The sequence below is a fragment of the Mobula birostris genome, chromosome 8, assembly GCF_030028105.1.
Source record: "Mobula birostris isolate sMobBir1 chromosome 8, sMobBir1.hap1, whole genome shotgun sequence".
Classification (NCBI taxonomy): domain Eukaryota; kingdom Metazoa; phylum Chordata; class Chondrichthyes; order Myliobatiformes; family Myliobatidae; genus Mobula; species Mobula birostris.
The window spans coordinates 78,399,631-78,423,218 of record NC_092377.1 but is presented as its reverse complement, the minus strand read 5'-3'; the positions used below and the strand labels follow the sequence as shown (position 1 = coordinate 78,423,218).

Here is a 23,588-nt window from a genome sequence, read left to right as displayed (position 1 = left end):
TAAAATGAATAGAAAGGTTTCCTAATACAGTATTATACAGATTTGCTTCCTACATATGATCAATAATGCCAAGATTCTGCAAAGGGGAAGAAAAACATCCATAAATAAAACATCTGACAAGATTTCATAACAAGACAAAGCAATTTACAGATAATAAAGTATTTTCAGGAGTAATTATTATTGTAACATTGGAAAAGTTGTCATAACTATGGACTCTGCCACAGGGTCTGTGCACCCTTGTAGGTGGGCTGTGGGACAGGTTTGGCAATCACATTCAAGGGTATGCACGTTCCAGGCAACTAGTGTTTCATTGTGGTGGTATTTATCTCCCTTCCTCTGGTGATATTTATCTTTCTTACTCTCATTTCAACCTTGTCACAACAACCAAAAACAGAGCAGCATCAATGCTCTCTGCTTATCGTTGTCCTGGTTCCGGGAAAGAAGACTACAAGATAGATGGATGATGTTAAGCAGGGGTATTTATTTAGTATTAAACTACAACTACCGAGCCCAATGTACTTTTGTTAGCTTTTGTTTGATGGTTCCAGTTAACTGCTCTGTTGCAGAGCATTTGTTATTTTTCCTTTATTTCTATTTCTATTAAGAGTTCCTATTAAAAGTCAGCGACTGTTTGCTTCAGTCTCTCTCTCGGCACTTGGGTCATAATTGCACGTCCATGTCAACAAGTCCCGACCAAGAAAATGTACACAGCAGAGAGAGAACAGCTGATCTTGGCCCTGATATTCATTGACCAGATAGAAGAAAATTTTCAGTTCGTCGAAGACGTGTTGGGTGAAGTGACTCAAGCAGTGCGGCAGATACTCTCAGAACAACAAGCCCAGTTCAGACCAAAATTTGTGGAGGACAAACTAAAATGAGTAGAAGCTGGGTTTGCTGATGTATCTCATGCAATGTGACAGCTACTTTCAGAGTGAGAACTCAGTCCCAGCTGGAACAACAGGTATCAGCCTTCACAGGGTTTGTCAACTCACTGCAGACAGCCAGAACCAGGTGACAGCCACCATCGCTCTCGCTGCCACCATTCTGTTGCCTTTAGTTACGGCAGTCCCATTCCCAGTATCTCCCAGATCCCCCTCTTCAAAATCCTCAACAACCAGAGCTACTAATGCCCCGACTATTATAACCGCATTCAGACCAGAATCCTCCACCAGGCCGATACTACGGAGACCTTGATGGATGTAGGATCTGTACTAGCTAATGTGAGCTGACTTTCCAAACGCAGCTTATTCGGTTCAGTGATGATGCGCGTGAACTGGTGTACATGTGGATGTCTGAGATGGCCCCCCACTCAACTTGCTCAATGCTCTACAGAACAAGGTCCCTCTGCAACCCAGTTGTTTTAGCAATTTGTTGTCCAGTTCAAGAGAGGTTTTGATCTTACATTACGGGGTCAGAAGGCTGCTCACCAACTCCTGGACCTGCACCAAAATAGAGGGACAGTGGGGGACTATGCAGTAAAGTTCTGCATGCTCGAAATGGAGACACGGTGAAACAAAAGGTCCCTTATCACTGCTTTCCAGTGGGGACAGTGTGCAAGGGTCTGGCAAAAGATTGTAGTGTGTGATGAGAAGGGCAGCCTGAATAACCTGATTAATCTGACCTTTCAAATTGATAACTGGGCAACTGAGTGACATGGAGAAAGAATGCCCCGACCTGCCTACTCCTAGATCACCGTTTGTCTCTACACTCTCCTGTATCACTCAGTACGCAGTCTGCAGAGGAGCCTCTGCAGGTGAGGCACATATGCCCATGTCAGGAGGAACAAAATCAGTGCAGGAAAGCAGGTTCTTGTCACTATTGTGGCAATCCAGGACACCTCCAGGCTTCATTTTCCAGACGCTCTGCAGAAGAGGATATCCATCAGCAGGAAAAGGAGCTCTGACAGTTGAGTTCTCCCTGCAAGCAGCTTCCCCAATTGTGTAATGCTCACAGATTCCTTGCCTTGGGGCTCTCAGACCCATGAACATCGGGCATTTATTGACTCGGGGGCAGCAGGGAACCTCATGGATAACTCTCTGGCTCAAAGATAGAGAGTTTGGACTCAGCAATTGAGAGAAAATGTTGAAATCAAGGCCCTGGCTGTTCGGCCTCTGGGCACTGGCAAGATCCACCTTTTCGCAGAATCCCCCTAACCTGTCCTAGGAGGCAACCATATGAAACAGCTCTCCTTCCATCTGGTTGATCCGCCTGAATTGCTGCTAGTGCTAGGCCTTCTCAACACAACCCACAGATTGATTGGTTCCTAAAGACACTCCAAGAGTGGGGACTGGCATGCCTGATACCTGTCTGAGCCCAGCTCAAGCCACTGTCTGTGAATCTCCTCCTGTGTCAACTTATAGTACGGGCCTTCCTGGCATTCTAGATTAACAAGCTGACCTTCTTGAGGTCTCCAATAAGAAGGAGGCCACTTCCCTGCCTCCAAACTGCTCCATTGACCTCTTACCCATTACTAGTACTCCTCAGCGCCAGCTCTTTTTCCTCTCTCATTCTGAAAAGGTGGCCATGAAAGAGTACCTCAAAGAGGCATTGGTTGAAGGACAGAGCTTGCTATCCTTCTTGCTCACAAGTAAGAAGCCTGTCCCGGCTGGTGACATCCATCAACCTCATCAGTGGGAGTAGGCTCCTTTTTTGTGAGCAAGAAGGGTGGCAAGCTCCGTCCCTTAACAGTGAAGAACTGCTACACTCTTCCCCTGATTGCCTCTGAGTTTGAACATCTCCAGCGAGCAATCATATTCTCCAAGAGAGATCTGCGCAATGCCTACAACCTGGTTCATATCAGAGAAGGGGATGAGTGGAAGACAGCCTTCAACACCTCCACTGGTCACGATGAGTACCTCCTAATGCCCTTGGAGTTGTCAAAAGATGTCAATTTTGGGCTATATCTTCAACCTTACCAGTGTTCAAATTGACCCATGTAAGGTGTAGGCGGTCACTGAGTGGTCCAAACCATCTGTGGTTAAACAGATGCAGAACTTCATGTGGTTTGCAAACTTTTATTTCCTTTTCGTCAAAAATTTCAGTTCCATCATGACCCCCATAAATTCACTCACCAAGAAGACATCTGCAGTATTCCTTTGGTTAAGTGATGCAGACCAAGCATTCTTGAAACTAAAGTGATATTTCACCACTGCACTGGGGCTGCAGCATCTAGAACCATCCCATCCATTTATCATTGATGTGCACGCATCAGATTTCGGCAAGGGAGGTGTTGTCTCCCAGTGCTCTTTTACAGATAACCAGTTGCGTGCTTGTGCCTTTCTTTCCTGTCGCTTGACTCCTGTCAAGTGTAACTACAATGTCGGGTACTGAGAACTTCTGGATGTTAAGGAGCTCCTAGAAGCAAGGCAACACTGGCTGAAGAAGCAGAGCACTCCTTTTTGGTATAGACAGATCACAAGGACCTTTCCAGCATTTGAGGTGCCAAAAGGTTCAACTCACATCAAGCCCGTTGGGCTCTCTTCTTTAGTTGATTTAATTTTACTCTCACCTACCATCCTGACAGCAAGAATACCAATGCCGATGTTCTCTCCTGGCAGTACAACGTGTCTGAGGACAACACCATTCCAGAGCCCATCCTTCCTTGATTGTGCATTGCTGCTCTGGTGATTTGGTAATTAGAGGTGGAGGTGAGGTCTGCCCAATAGTCTGATCCAGGCCCAGGTGGGGGTCCCCCAACCAGCTGTTTGTCTCTGCCATGGTGCACCCCAAAGTATTGGAATGGGTCAGTCTCCCATCTGGTTGGATGTCCAGGAATTCAATAGACCCTGGAATTTATCAAGAGACAATTTTTGTGGCCATTTATGTCCCAGGACATCCATGACTTTGTCCTTGCCTGTCCCAATTGTGCCCAGAACAAGATGTCATGTGAGCACCCTGCAGGTCTTGTATGTTGGTGCCTGTACCTCACCGCCTCTGGCCCAGTATCTTGGTGAATTTTATCACTGGTCTGGCCAGTCTGATGGAAACACTACATCTCTGGTGGTTGTGGACTAATTCTCCAAGGCTGTCCACTTGATTGCTCTCCCTAAGCTCCTGTTGGATCATGAGATGGTCACTCTCATGGTTCAGCACATGTTCAGACTTCACTGCCTCCCTCAGGACATGGTGTCTAATCGAGGACCAAAGTTCATGTCCTATTTTTGGAAGGCATTCTGTTCCGTTGTAGGAGCCACGGTCAACTCTCACCTGATTTACACACTCAGTCTACTGGCCAGACTGAGAGAGTAAATCAGGAGCTGGAGAAAACACTAGTCTCTTCCAACGCCATGTCCTGGTTTGGGCAGAGATAACCCACAATAACCTCCAGTTGTCCTCCATTGGTATGCCCTTTGAATGCCAGAAAGGATTCTAGCCACCACTCTTCCCTGACCAAGAGATGACGTGGGAGTGCTGCTGAACAGTTGGTCCAATGCTACAAATACATGCGGAGCCAGAGCAGGGCTTTTATGCTGCGTGCTTAGAAGCAACATGCCCGGCAGACTGATCCTTTCTGCCGATGGGTGAGGTCTTTCAAGCCAGAGAAGAAACTCTGGCTGGCATCCAGGAATCTTCTCTTGAAAGTCGTAAGCCACCAGTTGGCCCCATGTTACGTGGGAACATTCGTCATGGAGAAGGCTATCAACTAGGTCTCAATAGATTGCACTTACCATCATCAATGAGGATTCACCCAGTGTTCCATGTTTCTCAGCTCAAAGCAGTGACTACCACCCCACCCCCCTTGCTCCAGTCAAGCCAGCTCCCCTTCCTCCCCACTTGGTGGATGGGTCAACTGGTCTGTTCGGTCTGGCACCTCCCAATTTCTTTAACCTGTTGCCTTGGCAGTCTGAGATACCCACCTGTTTTAACCAGGCTTCAATTTTTTTGGTTGCAAAGGAGCAGTAAATGTTGGCGTCAGAGGCCTACCAAAGGTTAGAGTGAGAATTTCAAACAAGCAGATTCGGATAAATCCAGTCTTTTCTCAGAAGCTCAGGCACGCAGAGTATCGGTGTCAGGACCCTACCGAAGGTCAGGAGAGAGGGAGGAGATTCGGGTAAGGCTGGTCTTTTACGGCTGTGCGGCACAGTTAGTGTAGGTGTCAGAGGCCTAAATCCAGCTGCAAATAAAAGGAAGGTAGGGTCAAGCGAAGTGACCATTGTTGGAGAGAGCCAGTGATAGAGTGGGAAGGCTTTGGCTGAACAGGCTTTGGCATAAACAGACGGTGGAACAGTTAAGAGGAGGTAAGCCTTTTTTTAAGTATAGCGTAGTCAAGGTGGAATGCTCCATCTGTCAGCTATAGGAATTCAGGACACCTGACAGTTTCCCTGATGTCTACGTCTGCGGGAAGTGCCCAACTTCAGCACCCTACTGACTGGGTCAAGGAGTTGCAGCTAGACTGAGATGTACTCAATCATTCAGGAGGCTGAAGATATTATAGATGAGATTTTTGATTAGGTGATTACACCCAGAGTACAGGCTTCAGACAGTAGATGGGTGACCACCAGATGACAGAAGGGGATTAAGATGTCATTGCAGGATTCCCCTCAGCAACAAGTATACCTCTTTGGATCCTGCTGGAACCAACAGCCAGGCTAGTGGCACTGTGGCCAGCTCAGTAAAATCAGGCAGTGTGGTAGTTATAGACCACTTGATTGCTAGAGGGACCGAAAGGAGATTCTGTGACTGCAAAAGAGAAACCAGGAAGGTGTGTTGCCTCCTGGGTGTTGGGGTCCAGGATGGATTGGAGCAGCTTCAGGATATTCACAAGGGGGAGGGTGAACAGTCAGAGGCCGTGGTGCATATTGGCACCAATGACAAAGGCAGAAAGGGGGAAAAGGTCCTATGCAGTGAGTATATAGAGTTAGGAGAGAGGCTGAAGGGAATGACCTCCGAAGTTGTAATCTCCGGATAACTCCCTGTGCCACTGGCTAGTGCAGGTAGGAATGGGGTGAGAGCAGGGATGAATGAGTGGCTGAGGAGATTCTGCAGGGGACAGGGTTTCAATTTCTTGGATCATTGGTACATTTATTGGGGAAAGGATGATCTATACAAAAGGGATGGGTTGCACCTGAACTGGAGGGGAACTATTATCCTGGCCAGGAGGTTTGCTAACTGTTCATCCACATCTGGAGTATTGTGTACAGCTGTGGTCACCCCACTATAGGAAGGACATTGAGGTTTTGGAGAGGATGCAGAAGAAGTTCACGAGGATGCTGCATGGTTTAGAGGGCATGTGCTATCACGGGAGGCTGGACAAACTTGAGTTGCTTTCTTTGGTGTTGTGGACGCTGAGAGGAGATCTGACAGAGGTTTATAAAATGAGGAGAGGCATAAATAGAGTAGGCAGGGAGAATCTGTTTCCCAAGGTTGAAATGTCTAATACCAAGGGGGCAGGCATTTAAGGTGAGAGGGGGTAGATTCAAAAGGGATGTGAGGGGTAAGTTTTTTTACTCAGAGTCATGGTGGATACTTGGAATGCGCTGTCTGATGTGGTGGTAGAGGCAAATACATTAGAGGCTTTTAAGAGACGTTTAGATCGGCACATGAATGTGAGGAAGATGGAAGGATATGAACATTGTGTTAGATAGGAAGGATTAGTGTTTGGGTGTTTTTGATGTGTTTTTTTAGCTGGTACAGCACAACACTATGGGCAGAAGGTCCTGCTCCTTGCTTATACAGTTCTATGTTCTATACCTGTGCCAAGAAAAATGTGGCAAAGCTGCCTCAATGACTATCATCCTGTAACACTTACATCCATAGTGATGAAGTGCTTTGAGAGTTTGGTGATGAAACATATAAACTTCTGCTTGAGAAGAGACATGGATCCACTCCAACTTGCCTATTATCACAACAGGTCAACAGCAAACGCCATTTCATTGTCTTTTCACTCAACCCTGCTACATCTGGACCGTGAAAGTCGATACATCAGGATGTTCTTCATTGACTACAGCTCTGTATTCATCATCTCAGAGCTAATCAATAAGCTCCAAGACCTTGGCCTTAATACTTCCTTGTGCAACTCGATGCTGAATTTCCTTACTTGCAGACCACTTGGATTGGCAACAACATCTTTTCCATAATCTCCATCAGCACAGGTGCACAACAAGGCTGTGTGCTTAGACCCCTGCTTTATTTGCTTTATACTTATGACTGAGGGGCTAAGTACAGCTCCAATGCCCTAGTTGAGTTTGCTAACTACAACACTGTTGTTGGTCAAATCAAGGGCGATGATGAATCAGCATATAGGAGGGAGATTGAAAATCTGGTTGAGTGGTGCCACAACAACAACCCCTCACTCAATGTCAGCAAAACCAAGGAGCTGAGGAGGAAACTGGAGGCCCATCAGGGGATCAGAGGTGGAGAGGGTTAGCAACTTTAAATTCCTTGACCCAAGTTCCATTACAAAGAAGAGCACGGCAGCACCTCTACTTCTTTAGAAGTTTGTGAGGATTAGGAATGGCATCTGAGACTTTGACAAACTTCTATAGAAGTGCAGCAGAGAGTATCTGACTGGTTGCATCATGGCCTGATATGGAATCACCAATGCCCTTGAACAGGAAAACATCCAAGAAGTAGAGAATACAACCTAGTCCGTCACAGGTAAAACCCTCTCCACAATTGAGCACACCTACAACGAGTGCTGTCATAGAAAAGCAGCAAGTATCATCAAGGATATCCACACCATGCTCTTTTCTCACTACTGCCTTCAGGAAGGAGGTACAGGAGCCTCAGGTCTCACACCACCAGGTTCAGGAACAGTTGTAACCCCTCAATCATCAGGCTCTTGAACCAGAGGGATTAACTTCACTCTCCCCAACACCAAACTGATTCCACAACTCGTGGAACATACATCAAAGTTGCTGGTGAACGCAGCAGGCCAGGCAGCATCTGTAGGAAGAGGTGCAGTCGACGTTTCAGGCCGAGACCCTTCGTCAGGACTAACTGACTCTTCCTTCAGTTAGTCCTGATGAAGGGTCTCGGCCTGAAACGTCGACTGCACCTCTTCCTACAGATGCTGCCTGGCCTGCTGCATTCACCAGCAACTTTGATGTGTGTTGCTTGAATTTCCAGCATCTGCAGAATTCCTGTTGTCCACAACTCATGGACTCACTTTCAAGGCCATTATAACTCATGTTCTCAATATCTATCTATCTATTTACTTATTTATTGGTACTTGTTTCCTTTTTTGTTTTTGCACAATTTGTTGTCTTTTGCACATTAGTTGTTTGTCTTTGTGTGTAGATTTTCATTGATTCTATTGTTCTTCTTTCCATTTACTGTGAATGTCCACAGTACTTTGATAATCTGCTGTGTACATACATCTATTGATGCTTCTGGACACATCTTCAGTGATGCTCCTGGAATCATCGGGTGTTTCAGTTCTTTCAACATCATACACCCTCCTCCAGGTGACCCAGCCGGGGCTGATCAGACCCCAGCTTGTGTCCAGATGGCTAGCTACTTATGACTCCATGGCTCCCCTCTTTTGAGCCACAGCCATCTTGAGGCCCTCTCTGCCGCATCGGTGGTACTGCGGATGGCTCTCCTCTTCCTCTCTCCCTCGATGCCCAAAATGCTGAAGGCTCTAGCTAAGGAACGTACTGCAAATCCCCTACAACCAACCTCCACTGGGAGACACCTCGCTCTCCATCCAGCCTGCTGACAGTTGTTGACCAGTCCTGCGTACTTGGAGAGCTTCCTTTCAAAGGCCTCTTCCAAGTGATCTTCCCATGGGACTGTCAGCTCCAGCAGCACCACTTGATTAGTAGACTCAGACACAAGGACAATGTCTGGTCGCAGGGTGGTGGCGGCGATATGGTTGGGGAACTTCAGCTGCCCTTCGAGGTCCACCAACAGCTGCCAGTCCCTTGCAGAGGTCAGAATGCCTGCAGATATTCTTTTGGCGGGTATTGGCTGCTCCCCAGCTCTAAATTTACTTTACTTTGATTTTCAGTCAAACTCTCCTTAAATGTTGGGGTGTTGATCTTCACATTATTTTAGCAAAACCTGAAGAGCGTTTTACTTTACATATAGTAGCTCCTTCACACATCAATTAAAGCGATCTACAAGAATCCCACATAGATTCTTTATACAAAAGAAGTATTTGAAATGTGATTAATGAGATGCAGGCAAACATGGTTGTTAATTTGCATTCAAAATCAATAATGAAATGTTGATGAATAAACATAATATATTGTATAAAACATAAACCTAATATTAAAAGTGAATTCCTTAATGTGACTTTCAATGCTATTTCAATTGTGCTTGAGCTTACCCTGAACTACTTGTGTGAGACTCAGGAAAATGGGATGGAACTGAAATTCTATTGGTCAGCCATCCAGTAGTTGTAGATTCCATCCAATTAGAAGTGCAATCGGTTTACTCCAATTTCACCCAAATGACAAATTCCTGCTCCATAAGAAGAGACCTCAACTGACTAGCCACACTGTGGATATTGTGAAATGCAATCAAATACCTGAGGGCTGGAAGCAGGAATTCCTAGTCCACAATTTGAAATCATTATAGCTGCCTTTGTGATAGTGGAGATACTCTAATAGACCTTGGAATGCTGAAGAACATTAAAATTCCCAGCCTAAAGCATCCTGCTCACTTGATGGCCTTCTGACTTGGGTGAAGTTTTTTCCAACTCATCAAAATTCTGACATAGGATGAAAAGCTGGCATGGCTGGGTGCTGCCATGATTTGCATCCATTTTGCTAAGCTCTTTCTGGAGATGTCAGAATCCCTAGAAAAGTGCTAAATATAGGTGCAGAATAAGCATACAATCAACCAGTTGTTATCACATTAGATTCCATACCAACTTTAGAGAAAATAGAAACTCAATTTTTATAAATTGGACTCAGGAGGCTTCAATTCAGTGTCAGGCATTGCTACTTTGGAACATCAGAGTTAATTTTCCATGTTAATTGTGAAACTGCAAAGCTGTTTTAACTTCGTCCATGCATCCCCCAACAGCATCCTGGCCACCAGCATCTATCAAAGGTTTTTATAAGTTTGTAATTGTTGTAGTCAATGAAATTATAAGCCAGTGCCAGCAAATAATTTTAATAAAGGATTCCCATATAGATCTCCATCTAGGAACAGTGCAAGAAAATAGTCTTTCAGCCAGATTATTTGCGCACCCTGGCAGAGATGCACTAAGGGAAGTGGCTATAATTACTCATGCAGACTCTTGTCACAGTGAGTCTGAATACTTTCTTTGATCTAGTTTTAAGTGCTGGCCAGACAAAAAGGAGAAAGTGTCTTTATCTACCAGTTATAAATGTCTGGCTGTCTGGGTTAAGATGCTATTGAGCACAGAGTACTTTGTTTCATAATTCACTACCCAGCTGGCAGCTTCATTCAGTGTGGCCAAGAGCATAACTGTTGAAAAATTGGAAGTGTTCCATTGATGGAAGAGACTGCTTTTTGAAATTGGAATTAAGGTACATTGTTTAAGCAAAGCTGTATCCAATATGTATTATACCTGACTGGATTGGTGGATACCACCAGTGTTAAGATCCCTGGTTGTATATTATTGTGCATAATGGCAAGATCATAGAACAATAATAAAATTATCTAGAAAATCTACTTTCAAGATTGTCCTTGTTGCCTCAGAATTAAACTTGAATTCCAGCTTTTCAGTTCCACACCTTTCTGCTAAGATCCAAAGAAAAACCTTTCTTTGGAGGCAGCACTACTTTTCACTTATAGATGACCACTTACATCAACGAGACCATGGACTGGAATTTCAAGGCCAGCCATGATACAACGGGTAATCAGTATGGTGGAATAAGCAAAGTTCAGTGGTAAGTATGGGGATCATCAGGTGAACAAGTTTTCATCTCTATGGTCAAATTAGCCCCTTTAAAGAGGGTGTTCATAAGGTTACTGAAGGATTGCCACACATTATATCTATTAACACAAAAATGAGTATCCACTCTCAACACAGAATGTACCTTAAGTGTAGGAAGTACTCTGTTGTTATCCTGTACAGTGAAAACAGGAACAGCCGCAGATATTTTAAGAGATCGGAAGTCCTCATGTTCCATATAGCTTCTGCTTTGGTAGGAGATCCACGGATCATTGACACATTTACCTGTAGATCATATATTTCAAAACCACTGTAGCTGTTTCTGAATCAATATTACACACAATACTGTCTATTTTAAGATTAGGCCTTGTTTTACAAAATAGTCTTCTTTTGAGGTGTAGAATTAATCTGAAAGGATATTGATATTGATGTTAATTCTATTTTGTATTTTTCAGCAACATTTCATATTTTGTCGCTTCATCCCTATATCTGAGTATCTACTCCTGCCGTTTCTTGATGACATTAATTGGTAGTAAGCTGTGCTTTTGGTGGAGACCTTGGAAACCTACCATTTGCTCTTAACATGGAAGCCAGGACAATGTGTAGCATCTGAAATATTCAGCCATGGGTAATATTGAGCCTGATGTCCTTTTCAACCAATGTCACATATAATTCTTTGAACATAAAAAAAGAAATCGAACTGATCGTATTTTAAATGTTTTTAAAGAGCAATTATGGTGCTTTTGATACTACCCTTTCGTGGCTCACAATGAAGCAGAAGGCCAACTCATGACCTTCTTGGCTTGCCTATCAATGCCAGAGTTATATGTGCCACAGCCAATTATTTGATTGTGCTTTCTTCAGCTTGCAAGAAAGTGCTGGATTTAAGCTCCACTTCTGAATACTAAGCAAGACTACATCTCATAACATCGATGTAGGTTTTGATGCAGAGCTGCACAGTCTGAGGCGCTATCTTTTGGATGGGATGTCAAAACAAGGTTATAGATGTTGTAGGTAGAAAGGATTCACACAGAGACCTTCAGAACAAACTTTCTTTATTATAAGCTCACATCAGCAATGAAGTTACTCAAGCTGATCAAATGCCAACCCAATTCAAATTTTTTTTGTTCTTATATGTATTATTTCTTATCTATATTTTCCCCTTTATAGTTGGTAAGCACTGTGTATACATAAAGTGAGGTAAGTTCATTGCAGTGCCAAGCTTCAATGCCGATGTGTTAGGGGAGCGTCATGCTTCAGCACCTTGTGTGCTACATGAACCATGTTCGGTTCCATCTTTACCTTGTATGCACAATGGCAAGCTCCTGCCCTTTAGTTTATGGAATAGTTGCTCAGCTAGTAACTGGTCATGGGCTTATTATGGTTCCCTTCAGCCTGCAACTTGTGGTTCAGGTTGTCTTGAACCGGTTCCAGCTACCCTTGTCTGGTACCATCCCTGCAGAGTTCCCCATTATCTCTCTGCTGCAACATCCTTCTGTTCTCAGCTGCAAGGTTGCAGAGACATTTCACTGTTCGCAACTACGTTATACATTTAGATGAATATACAAGATGCCAAAGTTTTCAAAAAAGAGACTTATCTTCTGCAACATAGCCAATATTTATTATTGAATCAACATAAACGCAGTAGTTTATATTGTCATTAACATAATGCTGTTTTTGGGAGCTTGCTGTGTGCAATTTGCCTGCTTAATTTAAAATAGTCATTAAACTTCAAAAGTACTTCATGGTTGTAAATTGCTTTGAGTCATCCAGAATTATTAAATTGACGAAATAAATTAAATTCTTTCTTAAAATGTACCATATGTTCTATGTTACAACACATAGCAATGTCTAGGATTATTTGAAATAATTTATTCATTGCAATCTTCCAATCAGCTTTGATTTTAGGTTCAGCCGCATGGCAAAAACAACTTATCTTCTTGTACAAATCAACCAACTGGTAAAAAGACTTCATCAAACCATTGTGTAGCTGTTAAAATGTGACCCATTCATTTAATAAAAATTAAAAAGCCTGTTACATGTTGGGTTGCCTTGATTAAATAAATAAAATCTCAGAATTACAACCAAGTTTATTTTGACTGACATACGTTAGGCTATTTGTTGCTTTTGTGGCAGTAGTACAGAGCAATACATTAAATATTACTATAAGTTACAATGAGATTATATACCCATATTAAAAATAAATAAGTGGTGCAAAATTTGAATTAACGTTCATGGGTTCAAGGCCTATTCAGGCATCTGATGGTGGAAGGGAAGGAGCTAGTTCTAAAAAACTGACTGTATCTTCAAGCTCCTGTTTCTCCTCTTTGATAGTAGCAATAAAAAGAGCACATGTCTTGCATGGTGAGAGCTCTTAATGATGGATGGCATCTTCTTGAGGCATCGCCTGTTGATGGTGTCCTCGATGGTGGGAAGTCTAGTGCCCACAATGAAGCTGGCAGAGCTTACAACCCTCTGCAGTTTTTTTCCAGTCCTATGCATTGCCATCTCCATACCGCATAGTGATGCCAGTGGTCAGAATGCTCTCCATGGTTCACTTGTAGAAATTTGCTAGAAAACATATCCATGAAAATTCAAGTGCCACTGGAACTATCAGCAAGAGTTATGTGTTCTTTATTAATTGTACGAGCATATCCTATTCAAGAACTCATGGGAATATGATTTATTTTAGTTATCATTTTAGATCTATCTGTTATTCTAATTTGTATGTATTCATACTTTGTGAGCAGTATTGACATAGATTTTTGCAGTTTAAATTATATTTACATACATTTAGCAAGTTGCTTGAGTTTTTACTACAATAACTATAATATTTCAAGCAGAATTGCCAATGTTATGGGATACTGACTTAATTCAATGAACTCCTGTTAGCCTCAGCATTTTCCGAATCTGTCCAAAACGTAGTGCATCAGACAAGGAATTAATTTATTAATTAAAATAAAGAACAAGCACTGTGGATGATAGAATTCAGATATAAAAGCAAAAATGCTGGAAAGGCACAGCAGACAGGAAACAACTATTGAACTAGAAAATGAGTTAGTACGATCATTGGAAGACAATCATCTCAGGCAAAATGCATCTGAGATCAATAATGAGAAAAGTTATTAGACCGCTATCTTTGCCCAGCTGTATTAAGTCCCTTCACTACTAATCAAAAGTGGGGATGTTGACCAGCGTTCACTTTACTTGCATTTCATTAGTTGAGCATCCAGGCCTGTAAGACCTGGAAAATATCAAGATGTACATTACTAAGTACTAGGAAACTATAGGCCAGTTAGTCTGACCTCAGTGGTAGGGAAGATGTTGGTGTCGATTATTAAGGATGAATTCTCAGGGTACTTGGAGGCACATAATAAAATAGGTCATAGAAAACATGGTTTCCTCAAGGGAAAATCTTGTCAGACCAATCTGTTGGAATTCTTTGAAGAAGTTACAAGCAGGATGGTCAAAGCAAAATCAGTTAATGTTGTATACTTAGATTTCCAGAAGGCCTTTGACAAGGTGCCACACATGAGGCTGCTTAACAAAATACAACCCAATGTTATTACAGGAAGGATTCCAGCATGGATAAAGCAGTGGGAATAAAGGCAGCCTTTTCTTGTTGATTTCCAGTGAGTAGTGGTGGTCCTCAGGGGCTTGTGTTCAGTCTGGTTCTTTTTATGTTATATGTCAATGATTTTGGATGATGGAATTGATGGCTTTGTTGCAAAGTTTGCAGAAGATATAAAGATAGGTGGAGATCCAGGTAGTTTTGAGGAAATAGAGAGGTTCCAGAAGGATTTAGACAGATTAGGAAAATGGACAATGAAATAGCGGATGAAATACAATGTTGGGAATGGTATGGTCATGTACTTTGGTAGAAGAATTGAAAGGGTTGACTATTTTTTAAATGGAGAGAAAATATGAAAAACTGAGGTGCAAAGGGACTTGGGAGTCCTTGTGCAGGATTCCCTAAAGGTTAATTTGTCATTTGAGTCTGTGGTGAGGGAGGCAAATGCAAGGTTAACATTCCTTGCAAGAGGACTAGAATATAAAAGCAAGGATGTACTGTTGAGACTTTATAAATTGCAGGTGAGGCCTCACTTGGAGTATTGTGAGCGGTTTGGTCCCCTTATATTAGAAAGAATGTTTCTTATGGTGGGAGATGACACAGGCTCAGAATAATGGAGCATCTTTTCAGAATGGAGATGAGGAGGAATTTCTTTAGCCAGAGAGTGGTGAATTTGTGGAATTCTTTACCACAGGCAGCTGTAGAGGCCAGGCCTTTATGTATATTTAAAGCAGAGGTTGATATTGTAGATTCTTGATTGGTCAGGGCATGAAGAGATATGCAGAGAAGGCATTAGATTGGGGCTGAGAGGAAAATTGGATCGGTCATGATGAAATGGCAGAGCAGACTTGATGGGCCAAATGGCCTAATTCTGCTCCTATATATTATGACCTTATGTTAAGTGCCAGATATTGGCCATCTGAAGTAAGAGACAATCAAACTAAATCCACATGGCAATCAATAACATTATTATGTTTGAATATTCTGGGAATCTTCACTAAGCAATCACTTAATTGAATGCACTACAAAAATATTTTGGTAACAGGGCTAGTAAAAAGTTCAGTTGACTCATCCTTTCAGTCTCTAAAGCTTTTCTATCACCCAAAGAATATATTTTGATGATTGCTGAAATTCTCTTCTCTGAAATGATAGATGAAGGTAGAGTAGTAGATGCTGTGCCTATGGACTTTAGTATTGCCTTTGACAAGGTCCTGTCTTCCAGGCTGATCTGGATGGTTAGCTCACATGGATTCAAGAGGAGCTAGTGAGCTGGATTCAGCACTGGCTTGATGATAGGAAGAAGTGGGAGATCGCACAAGTTTGATTCTCAGAGTGGAGGCCAGTGACTAGTGGCGTGCCCCAGTGGTCAGTGTTATATTTTTCTGCATTGGGGAAAATACAAGGTTTGAAATAACCTTAAAAAATCCAGTAACCATTTAGTAGTAGCAGTAGTCATACTTTATTGATCCCAGGGGGAAATTGGTTTTCATTACAATTGCACCATAAATAATAAATAGTAATAGAACCATAAATAGTTAAATTGTAATATGTAAATTATGCCAGTAAATTATGAAATAAGTCCAGGACCAGCCTATCGGCTCAGGGTGTCTGACTCTCCAAGGGAGGAGTTGTAAAGTTTGATGGCCACAGGCAGGAATGACTTCCTATGACGCTCTGTGCTGCATCTCGGTGGAATGAGTCTCTGGCTGAATGTACTCCTGTGCCCACCCAGTACATTATGTAGTGGATGGGAGACATTGACCAAGATGGCATGCAACTTAGACAGCATCCTCTTTTCAGACACCACCGTGAGAGAGTCCAGTTCCATCCCTACAACATCACTGGCCTTACGAATGAGTTTGTTGATTCTGTTGGTGTCTGCTACCCTCAGCCTGCTGCCCCAGCACACAACAGCAAACATGATAGCACTGGCCACCACAGACTCATAGAACATCCTCAGCATCGTCTGGCAGTTTAAAATTTTAAAACAAACTTTTATTTAAAGATCCTGGCGGATTAATTATAAAGTAAATGTTAATAGATAAAATAATATAAAGCAAATTGAATAGCAGGAAACACACATAAAAGTTGCTGGTGAACGCAGCAGGCCAGGCAGCATCTCTAGGAAGAGGTACAGTCGACGTTTTGGGCCGAGACCCTTCGTCAGGACTAACTGAAAGAAGAGCTAGTAAGAGATTTGAAAGTGGGAGGGGGAGGGGGAGATCCGAAATCAGGATCTGAATAGCAGGAACTGGGACTAGATAAAATTGAAATCAAATAAGTATAACATTTTATAAAAAAGTTAAAGTGGAAAAATCAGCTTGCAATTCTTTTATGACATTAAAACATTAAATAAATATTAAATACAATGATAACGTGTCGGTCTTGAAGAGCGTTATTACAATAATGGCGATTTTACCTTGCTGCGTGGTTGAAGCATTTAAAAGCTTTGTCTCGGAATAGTGTACATATTATACACGCCTAGCCACGATTTGTTCATCCAGCCTGTCTCGGTAATTGCTCTGAATGATACTTCCACTTCATTTCTCCTGATGCCCTTTACTGAAGAATATACCCGTCGCCATGTAAACACATTGTGGACCCGTAGTTGCAAACATCACCGCTGCCGAGCTACGGAATTTCCAGTGATTACGGTGCATCATGTACGCGGCCAGCGGTTAAAACTATCAGCGTCAGTTTTATTTTCAAATTTTGCACTGCTAGGAATGGAGATATTGTCTATCGCTTTAAAAGTTGCATTTCCAAGACAAACTCAGGCGTCATTTCCTGAAATTATTTGTATTCAGGTCCGTGGAGAGCACCAGTCCAATCACGCTCCTCGCAATATCGTTAAAGATGAATTATTAATAGACCCCAACTTTGCATCGGGCATCCCACCCATCAAGTGGGATTGCTCTATAGTTCGGTGCTACGCTCAGATGTCGGGTGCAACTGAATCAGATTGTAAATAAAAGCTGTTAGGCATTCGTTTAATATGCTCTCTGGTTTGAAGAACCTTTTTCCTTCACCATGTAACGAGATGACTGCAGAGCAAAGTCAGTGAAGATGGATTTGTGAGTATACTCTCCCGCCCCCATTCTGGCCCTAAAGTGCTGCAGTTAATACAGCGATGTGCGTGCTCGCGCGTTGCATCCACAAAAGCATCGTCTCCTCTCAGAGCAAGTGATAAGTTCAAAATACGCTGGAAATTAGAAACTTAAAAAGCAAGAAAGTGCCGGAAATACTTCGCAGTGAGTAATTATTATCTGAAACGCAGAATCAGAAACAGGGCTTTCGGAAAGGACTATAGTTGGTAGTAAGTAAATCGTAGAACTATGGGGAAAGAGCGGGAGGACAGAGTTTACAGAAGTCAGGGTAGACGCAGCGGGCTAAATGATCTCTTGAGTGGCATAATGATTGGGTTATACGATGTTGGGCTGGACTAATTCCCTGCACTGGGGCATTAAACCATTGAATAGTGACGTTAGGTCTAGATGGGGGTATATATGAGAGACTAAATTACATCTCACAATTTACGCAACGCCTTTACCTCGAAAAATGTCCCAAGAGAATATTAGTGCACAATGAACAATTAACATTTCAAGCAAAAGGGATTAAAGCAAGTTTTTATTTCACAATAAATAATTCATGCCATTTGCTTCAGATTGTTATCACATCTGCTATTAAAATGCATCACGTTTAGCATAATGCATAGTGCGCTAAGGCTTCTTTTTAAGAATTCAGACAGCGTCGGGGGCATTCCCATTCAGATTTCCCCCCCCCCCCGCTGCGAAATAAATGACACACCTGAAAACATGTGTTAAAACTCAGCAGCGGTCTTTTAAATAATCAAATAGCGCTTGCACATAACGCGCGCAAACACACATTCAAGTATCATCAATACAAAGCTTGGAGATCTGATGTCCATTTCCAGTTGATCTGGTCCGGTGACAGACGCTCTGAAACAAGGGGAGGAGAGAAATCCCGAGAGCAGCTGTGATGACTCAAAGCCAGTGCCTGATGCTTGTCGCTCAGCCAAGGCTATATAAAGACCTGACGTCAAAGGCGGACATGCTCGATGAGAACGAGACCGGTTGCCATTGAAGAAAGCGAGAGAGGGTGTGGGGAGGAAGAAGGCACTAGTACTTGCTATATTCACACACGCACGCATACACACACTGCAGAAGGCGGCAAAACCAGCACAGCAGCATAATTCGTGCCTCACCGCGGATTCCCTCTTTCTCTCCGAACTCATCAGCATTTACAGCGGTGGACCAACCCGAAGTTGGAAGCTGAATCCATATTTTTATTTCTACAAATCAGGTAAGGAAATCCAGGCAAAGTTGTGCGGCTCTTTCTCCTTGTATACTCTCCTAAAAGAAAATCTGTTTAAGCAAGTGAGTGCAGTCTTTGTCATTGGGTGTGGAATTTTATGTTTTAGTTAAACTGCTAGATTTCTGAATGTTGAAGTCTACATAAATTTATATTTTAATGAGGTGGGGACAGTGGGAAGAATTTCTTTGTGAACCAACATCCCCTCCTCGTTTTAATTCCCTAGGGGTGAGCCGCTGGCCACGGGCGGTTTCAGCACCCTGGATAGCAACATTGACAAATCAATTACAGCGCTCTCGGATGAACAAATAAATCCGAGTCTATATTGTGTTTTTTGAACAATTTCACTAAAGGCACGCACAAGATTTACTTTGAAAACAGACAAGGGAAAAGGGACTTTGAAGAGAAGAAAGGGCAATAAATATCTATCCTCAGTCGTGCCTAACGCTTCCGAAATATGAGACAGAATTTGACTCGCTGCAGGGCTGTGGTTTCGTAACCACCTTTTACTGTTAGGTCCCCCGTGTCTGTTTTATTTCTCTGTGTTCTGTGAAACTGGGCAATTTTGAGCCAGTTCTCTTCCCTCTGCGTGCGTGTGCACCTGATGCCCCTTTCTGGGTTCTTTGTTCTTTTTTTGTTTAAAGATTGTAAAACTTCCATGAGCATGCCTTTCTGATTCACGTACTGGTCTTTGCGTGATTACGTTAAATGAAATCCTTCCACGTGGTTCGATGGCTGGGGTGGTGGCGAGGCTTGGTGTAAGTGGAAGGGGGGTGGTTATTGTCTTTATTTAGGTATTTTCCCCTGTTTTTGCCTTTCGCCGCGCGCGCGCGCGTGGGAAATACGCAAGAGTTGCTGTTTTTTAAACACTCAGTACTGTGTTCAGGGTCATCTGGGGTCGATGTGTACCAGAAATCTGAGATACATTTAACAGCAAATTTATATTCTAGATTTGAAACTTAAAATGAGCAGCCTCACTTACGAACTAGAATGGCTTAACATAAAACCATCCATACTGGTCGAAGTTTCAGTTATCTTTATCACCACCGAAATGTTGTTAATCTTGGGAAGAATGGATCATATTTAATTAAATGCCGGTTTTTAGAAGGGGCAAAAGTGGGGGAAGGCAAAAGTGTTTGAATTTGTCGAAGACTGGACGACCTTAAATGTCTTTGGAGACAAGTACCGTAAGAAAGGAAGAAACGGAAATGAGTCTAGCCATAACGGCCGCTCAGGCCCTCTATTATCAATCAGATCATGCCTCAAATCCAGCCGTCATAACCTTTGCTTTCAAAGATGTATTGCACCCTTGCATATACTCAAGTGATCGAACACCCATAACATTCCAGGTTATGGAATGAAAAGGTTCACAGCAAAATTCTTTCCATCTCAATTCTTATCCTGAATGCGTCATGTAAACGTGACAACATGACGCACCTCGTGGTTTTCATTACTTAATTCCAGAAAAGCCATTTTCATTCATGGGACCAAGTATACGTATACGCTTAAAATGTCGCATGATGTGTACTCTTTCAGAATTTCTGCCGTGCTTTAATTTACAATATTTACTCTTTGTGACAGCATTTACAGTCCTAAATAATTGTGTCAACACTTGCCATGGGGCTTTGCATTCTGAGTTGCCACAACGTAATTGCAGACTCTTGCCACTAGATTGCTCTCTGGAGTATTATAAAGTACCAGTTTATAATTCAATTGACTATGGGATCCCAGCGAACAGATGGATCTGAATTATTATTTAAGCGCTACATTACGAGAGAACCTTTATCAGGACAATATACGGTAGATGTTGAAAATGTGAAATGAACACTACATAGAAAGTTCAACAGATCGTGCAGCATACGTGGAGCTAGAAAGAGTGTTAGCTTTAATCCTCACTGATTTTGCATTAGATGAAATGCTGTCAGTCTGAAACGTTAACTCTGCTTTTCTCAGGAAAACACTTTCTGACATGTTCATTGCTTCCACTATTTCCAGCTTTAATATGAGATCGTCTTTCATTGACCTTTACAAGGAAGTTTCATGTCATTGCTGAGTTTTGAGAGAATTGATGTAATCCTCTTCCAAGGTCAGCTTTAATGTGAAATGACATAGAGGAGCACTGATAGCAACATCCTTCAACTAGAACAACTTGCCCTTCTAAAAAGAGAATAAAGGTGAATGTAGTTAGAGTATTTCAAATAAAAATTTGTAACCTTGTGTGAAAATATTGCTGACCTAATTTTCTAAAATTATTTTTATCCCCTTTGCCTATTTATAAGTCTATTAATATAATAAAGGCTTTAACTGGTCAGCGTACATGAATTTGAAACTGTAAGTTGAATTCTACAATATCTTTGAGCAAGCGTAGCAATATTACAAAAGTGAACTTCTTTCAAGTTTCTCACTCAAAGTAATACAAACATTCACAGTGTGATACAAGGCAAAACTTTGTTTTCTGTCCAGAATATCTGAACCTCAGTCTGAAGCAATCTCCGTTGTTGCATTGGGAAATTCCTTCAATTAGTCCTGACGAAGGGTCTTGGCCTGAAACGTCGACTGAAACTCTTCCAATAGATGCTGCCTGGCCTGCTGCGTTTACCAGCAACTTTGATGTGTGTTGCTTGAATTTCTACTACATGCTAGTTTACCGTTTTTTCCTGCATGAAGATACTAGTTTTGTTGTAATTACAATTTCACAATTGCAAAACAGAAATTCAGAAGCTTAGTCTTCACAACGTGGTAATCAAGTGATTGTTTCAGTGCGTAATGACAGTGTGTTCAAGCTCAGTTTAGTTATTTTTGTCAGCCTGGTGGAGAAATCTTATTAATGTGTCCTGTGTGCCTGCAATCAACAGATATGCTTCAGAGCACAATTTGACATGTCTTGGCACATCCCTTTTGAAAGCACGTTGCCTTGCAATGGACAAGTGATAACAATAAATGCTGCTCATTTTTTTTAGTATTTAAAGTATTATCAATGAGGAAATGAACAGCTCTCTACCTGAAGAACAATATTATCATCAAATGTTTACAAATCAAGTACAACACAAATGAGTGCAAACTTGTCCATTCTTGTTGTACCTAACAAATCAGCCTCAGTTGAGGAATGGACCTACATTGGAACAATTTTTAAATGTTTGCAAATATCAAAAGGTAAAATTACTGGTTTCATGCATATTTAACTCAAATTATGGGTTTGGGTTTGGAAATAGGCTTACGTCCATTTAAAATTGAAATGAAAATTCATACATCTATATGACTTAGAATTTATCTTCAAACCAGCACAGAGAGAATGATTATTAGTTCCAAGGCAAGCAACTGGGAGAACGGACAAGGTTTGGAGGTGGTTTGAATGCAAAACACATTCTAGAATCCTTTGAGTTTAAGTCTGAATTTACAAGTTTAGTAAAACTGTGCTGCATTATTGCTTACTATAGTGCACAGCAACTTTTCCATCAACTCTGCTGAGATTTGCAGAGATAGTGTTTGAAGTATGCAAACACAAGGAAATCTGCAAATCTACAGATTGCTTGAAGTATGCACCTTCTTTATGCTGAGGCTTGGTCTGCTCATTCTTGTTGTTTGGTGTGTGTGCCCCATTATCCATGTGGCTTTGGGTCAATCTTTATGTGTCACCAAACTCATTCCTAAGTTCTGAATTTTTACAGTTTCTACAAAATATTTTTACAATTTTTACAAAAGCGCAATACAACTCCACTTTTCTTTTGTTATCTGTACTTATGCAATTGTAACTATTGTAGCTATTCATTTAATTTGTACAGAAGTGAATTGTCTTTGGGCTTAACATTGTTTAAACAAAGACTGATATACTGTATTATCTCTGTCTTTAGATAAGGCTGGGGGAATCATTCTGTGATGTAATCAATGTATGATGAGGTAATCATAATAGTTTTCCTTATAAAGCACTCTTTAAGAGAGCAGCCTTCACAAGAATGTTTTGGTGATTGGAAAGTTATACCATCTTGTTCCAATGCTCACAATGCAATTCCAAATAAATGCATGATCTTGCAAGGAATCAGATAAAGAGAAAGCAATTTCATTGATTAACAATGTTTATCATACTAAGCAAGCTAGGGCTTTTCTCTTTGGAGTGAAAGAAGATGAGAGGTGACTGGTGGAAGTGCACAAGATGATAAGAGACACAGATAGAATGGATTGACAACGACTTTTCTGGGGTGGAAACAGTTAATATAAGGGGGACATAATTTTGAGGTGTTGGAGGAAAGTATGGGCGGGATGTCAGAGAAATGTTCTTTACACAGAGACTGGTGGTTGAGTGGAACCACCAGGAGTGATGGTAGAGGCAGATATATTAGGGGCATTTAAGAAACTCTTAGATAGTCACATGCTTGATCAAAAAATGGAGGCTTATCTTGGAGCAAAGGGTTAGATTGCTCTTGGAGTAAGGTAAAAGGTCGGTACGACATCATGGACCAAAGGGCCTGTATGGTGCTGTAGTGTTATATGTTCTGTGTTCTTAAGTCATACCTTTAGACAGTTCAGAAAACAATGATGCATCTTGGTTTGTTGTCTTTATATTGTTGTTTTCAACTACCACATAAAGTAGATCAATGAAAAGATGGAACTTTAGTTGATCTGACACAGAAACTGAGAAGAATAATCTAGGGTTTTTCATTTGAAGTGTTGTGAACTGTCAGCCTGTTCATCTACCGTCTTGAAACATATGGCTGTGGTCTGGTTTGGAGCACATTCGCAACAGTGTCTTATGCACAAATGAATGTCAAAATTGTATTGCTGAAACCAACGCAAGTTCCCTGGCTGCTTGTTTTGGTGAACATTGAGCTTCTCAGTATCTGCACAGACATTCAAATTGGAAGGGAATTTATATGCTTC

General features: G+C 41.9%; 1 protein-coding gene across 1 annotated transcript in view; it reads left to right on the top strand.

The window, feature by feature from the left end:
- The first annotated feature begins 18,555 nt into the window (after window positions 1–18,555).
- The window catches only part of LOC140201425 (synaptosomal-associated protein 25), a 169,910-nt gene continuing 164,877 nt past the window's right edge, over window positions 18,556–23,588 (top strand). The window contains exon 1 of the mRNA XM_072265506.1: window positions 18,556–18,704. The gene's annotated coding sequence lies outside the window, so the exon portion shown is untranslated. The remainder of the gene's footprint in view (window positions 18,705–23,588) is intronic.